This window comes from Myotis brandtii, unplaced genomic scaffold (assembly GCF_000412655.1).
Source record: "Myotis brandtii unplaced genomic scaffold, ASM41265v1 scaffold215, whole genome shotgun sequence".
Lineage (NCBI taxonomy): Eukaryota > Metazoa > Chordata > Mammalia > Chiroptera > Vespertilionidae > Myotis > Myotis brandtii.
Genome location: NW_005358043.1, coordinates 4,777,936 through 4,782,877, shown reverse-complemented (window position 1 = coordinate 4,782,877; position 4,942 = coordinate 4,777,936). Strand labels below are relative to the sequence as shown.

The window sequence follows — 4,942 nt, the reverse complement described above, 5'->3', positions numbered from 1 at the left end:
AATGCAATGATTGTTCCAGTGGAAGCTTTTTTAAAGGATGAAGCCAATTAGTCATCTTTCTACATAAAATTTCTTGAGTCAGTTTCCAACTCTACAAGGCCCCTGGAGAATTCCAGTGGGAGGTCCTTCTGAAGTCAGTGGGAGCTATAAGAAAGTTCTGAGGTAACATGAAATGATAATTAGGCCAGATAATTTCTGCTCAAAGAAAACACAGGAACTTGAGGAGAGTTGAAACATTCAGTATACCAATAAGGCCAACTGTGTGCTACTGGCTGCCCTTGAAGTTACTCCCAAGAAGCTTTGTCTAACTCCGATATGATACTGCAAATTTGGTTTTGTTGCCTGGTGCTTTCATGAGGCAATGGTTTCAGAGCAGTATCCTCCTTTAAAAAAATACATTATTAGGAAATTAAGAGTATTAATTAAGATTGAAACATTCAGTATACCAATAAGGCCAACTGTGTGCTACTGGCTGCCCTTGAAGTTACTCCCAAGAAGCTTTGTCTAACTCCGATATGATACTGCAAATTTGGTTTTGTTGCCTGGTGCTTTCATGAGGCAATGGTTTCAGAGCAGTATCCTCCTTTAAAAAAATACATTATTAGGAAATTAAGAGTATTAATTAATTAATGGTATTAAGAAATAGTCCCCTCCATACCTACTTATTTAATGAAATGGACTTGCTATGAGTGAGCATCTCTGTATGAGGAAGCGTAGAGAAGCACTGAACTGAGCAATACCACGTTGTATCCTTGAGCAACTGCTCACGTCCATTGAATCAACTCAAGGTTGTGGGCCTCAGCAAAACAAACTGCTTCCAGAAAGGAAAAGGGGCGGTAAAAAAACAAACAGTAGCACTGTACAGACAAGAGACCAACTTTTAAAGTACAAATCCTACCATATAATTAATCAGTCATTCAGGAAGAAGTTTTTAAAGAAGAAAGCATAAAGAAAGTGAAATAAAATAACTAAGACATTTCTTAAAAGTATACTAATGTGTAGAGTTCTATTCTGGTTACTTTTACATAGGAAATTTGAAAAACTAGACAGGACTAAAGACTAGTTGCTATCAGTGAACCTGTATTATGACTGTAAATAGTTCTGTCTTTTGTCCTCTGTTGTTTTTAAACATTTTCAGTGTAAAATTAGACATAGCTTCAAATGTGAAACTGATTTGCCCATCAACTGTATCAGACCTATGTGGCCTCCCTATTAGGACCTTCAGCCAATATCTGAGACTAACCTAGAGAATGGTCCAATGAAATGGCAGGACCGATTTTGGCAGAAAAGAAAGCATAATGGTTCCTTTTTTTCAAGTTCTTTTATTGTGAACTGCACGTGTGACTGCAGAACATTTTTGTCCTATAATCAAGATCATCACAACTAGAAGGCATTTTAGAGATCAGTTAGTTAAAACCCATTAGTTTATGCCCAGAAAACGTCAGCGATGCCCGAAGTCCCATTTAGTGCCAGAGGCAGGACTAGAACCTAGATCTCCTGACGGCTGTTCTAATGCTATATTTTACCAAATAAAATCAAAGGTTAGCAATTTATTTACCATCTATTGAGATAATATAAATAAGTACATTGTCCTTATTTCCTATAACTGCTCTGCTATTTCTCTCAAGTCGAAGTGAGAGGGTCTAAATTTAGTCCCAGCCATTAACCTGACCCCATTCAATGATTTAGACAATCAACTTGGGTAAATTCAGGCTTCCTCCTGCTTCCTGGCTCCTCTCCAGGATCGTATCTAAGTGTGTACGAGCAGAGGCGGCTTCAGTGGCCTCAGAGTGAAGGAGGAGGGAAGTCTCAGACCCGGGCCCATTCTCTCCTCTAACTGCTTTGTCCTCGGTGGCATCTCCTTGTCCTCTCCATCACTGGGTGTCCTGCTGGTGTCTGATGCCGAAGATGGTGGCTGGGACCTCATGGTGCATTCTCCCCTGACCTGGAAAGAGCCTGGTATCACTTGCTGAATCTGCCCCTCCTTCCTGCTCACTGAGGCCCTGCCACTACTCCCCGCCTGCACACTCCCCCCTGCGAGCTCCCGGCAAGCACCTGGGTATCTCTCCACGCGGTGCACTGGAACTTCGTCACCTTCCATGCCCCCTGAGACACTACAATGCTGGGAAGTGGAACTCAAGTTCTCTCCTGCCCACCTTGCCATTGGGCCCCAGGGTCACTGCTGAGGTAGCAGACAGTGCAGAGTCTATTCGCGGAGTGGTCTTCTCTGCTTCTCACCGTCTCTCCACCTATCTACAGCTTCTCTATCTTCCTTCTCAAAAAGGTTCTGCCAGAAGAGAGAGGGGTAGTCGTACTTCACTCTGATTGTTCTGCCTTCTTCCTAAAATGTTACAATCCACCATGGCCAGACCAGTGTTAGGCATTACCCTTCACGTGGGACCACATCCCCTCCTTCCCAAAGTGGGGTTCACTCTTCCTTCTCTGGACCCATAGTGTGAGGTAGTGTGGCAGAACACAATTAACAGCAAAGAAAGACAAAAAAAATACATTAATTTTATATTTTAAAACAGTCTTCTCATTGCAGCTCTTATATTCATGACCCCAGAGCCACAATATTGATGGGCTGGTTATTCAAATGGCTCATTCCAGGGCCCAGGGAATAAGAACACACAGCCTGCAGCCTGACGGCCAAGTGCAGTCCACACCCTTCACCAAGGGAGCCAGGATGAGCCAGGAAGGCAGAGGACCGCTGTGCTGGGACTGAGAGCAGACGGAAAGAATACGGGTCACCTCAGGCGGTGAGGAGCAGAAGACCAGACCTCTATGATGAAAGACCCTAAAACCGTGGCATGACACAGCAAATCAAAACATCTTGGTTATTTTCCTATCTGTCACTACTGGCATATTTGTCTCCTGCATCATTTCATCCAGAAGGAAACTAGAAAAACAATCTGACTTATGGGGAATGGTGGGGTTAGAGTTAACATCTGCACAGCATGTTCTGTTCCCTGAAAGAAACGTGCCGCATCGAGTGAATTAATATTTCTCCTTTGAAGTTCTTACTCACATTCAGCCCTTCCGATATGTGAAACGTAATCTCTCATCCTTTCCCCTGCCTCGCAACCTTGAAAAGCATGCTGACGCTCCTCCTTGTGAACTTTTACCTTACACACATGAGAAAGCGCTTATTGTGGGAAGGGAGAAGCGGCACCGTAGGATCAGAATACAGCATCAGATGGCGAAAAATCAAACGATGGGAACTATAAAGCCCCCCAAATGAGGTTCAAAGAAAGTGGAAAATTAAAAGGCAAATATAAAAGGATTCTTGCCCAAGACCAGCAGAATACCAGAATTACCAACAAAAACCCTTGGGAGGGACAGCCTTCCTGTTTAGAAGTCTGAGGTTGTCGGATGAGATAAGGGAAGGGAAGAGGACCCAGCGAAAAGCAGTCAACTAAGACCAGGAAATGGAAACAGAAGATTTGCACTTAGAAACGGGATCCGCAGCTGGGCAGGATGCAGCCGACCACTCTGAGATCCCATATGGATCTGTCTACCGGAAAGTGCTCAGACCTCCAACTCCCTGAAAATGTTTTGAAACATAATTGAAATCTACACAGCTTCTCTCTGCGCCTCTTGTCACATGTTCAATTTTACCTCCTTTTGTTCATTTAACATCCTCTCCCCACTAGACTCTAAGTCCCTTGAGAGTGAGGGCTTCATCTGGGTTTGCTCACTACAGCATCCCAGTATCTAGCATAGAATTTGGCATATGATGGGCATTTGTTGGCAAATAAAATTTGGCATAAAATTTGAATCATACAGAGGATGCTTTTCGAAAGAGCTCTCCAATCATCTTTGGACAGTAACTAAAGTTCCATAGTCAGGGATTCGGTGCTTTGAAGGAAGTCAGTCTTCAGTGACACCCACTTAAAATGCAACTGCCACCTGAGAAGACTCTTGCTCTGGGTAATTATTTAACACCTTCCTAGGTGGTTAGATGACAGATAACTGAGAGAAAAACCCTCCTGAAGTGGAACTTAGAATAAGGAGGCACAGAAAGGTGCCAAGGGCAAGCCACAGAAAGAGAATGCGTATCACACACTGCCTCCTTGAACTTCCAGAGGTTTATACTACACATGTGTCTTCATTTCTCTTACAAAGATGTCTAATTATTACGTTCCCCATAAAAAAAACACATTACCTTCTCACACTTCCTACTATTCTGTTTCATATTCCTTCCCTGTGAGCCATGTTTTTTATGCCTCTACAGAAATGTGGAAGATTAAAAAAGAATCAGCACAAATTACAAAATGAAGACTCAAAGGTTCCAGAATGATTTGTATTCTCTCCATAATCACTTTCCACCTTTCATCTTAGAGCACTCGTAAATCACACACACTCCATCCAAGAACACAGTGAGCCCCAAATCTCTATTATTTTCAGGATGATTGCAAACAGCTAAGCCAATCCCATAAACAACTAAGTGGGGAGTAGCTAACGTTTCATCTTTGTTTTGAGCAGTGGTTTTCAGAATTCTGCCCTATGTAAGCCCCGGGCTTTCTAAGATGATCAGTCAGAGCCCTGGGCGTGGAGGGTGAGGAGAAGCAAGGGGGACATGGGGAGCGCAGGGGTCTGCTTCCCGCTCCAGTGACAACAGCCCTATTCTGCTCTTTTCTAGAGGGGCTTCCACTCCAAATTCCATTTGAAGAACCATTCCCATAGCTTTAAGAAGTCTGCAGAGCCTGATTCAAAGTACTCAAAACATTGTGCCTTTTCTTCCACTAAAAGTATGCTACACAGCCTGAAAAAAAGAAGCACTTGCTACAACATGATATTAAAATAAGTTAAGAAAATTTCTCTCCTAAGAGGCTTTTCATCTTGCTAAGTTTTTGAAGTTTGGGGATTCCCTAATTTACAAAACATTTGTGTTCCAAAAGTTTAGTTTGTAAGGTAGGGCTTTCGAACTCAGGGCACACTT

At 43.0% G+C, this 4,942-nt stretch overlaps 1 protein-coding gene across 1 annotated transcript in view; it reads right to left on the bottom strand.

Moving 5' to 3' along the window:
• Positions 1-1,302: 1,302 nt before the first annotated feature.
• Positions 1,303-4,942, bottom strand: part of LOC102259804 (LIM zinc-binding domain-containing Nebulette-like) — a 159,067-nt gene continuing 155,427 nt past the window's right edge. Inside the window, exon 4 of the mRNA XM_014539378.1 lies at positions 1,303-1,945. The gene's annotated coding sequence lies outside the window, so the exon portion shown is untranslated. The remainder of the gene's footprint in view (positions 1,946-4,942) is intronic.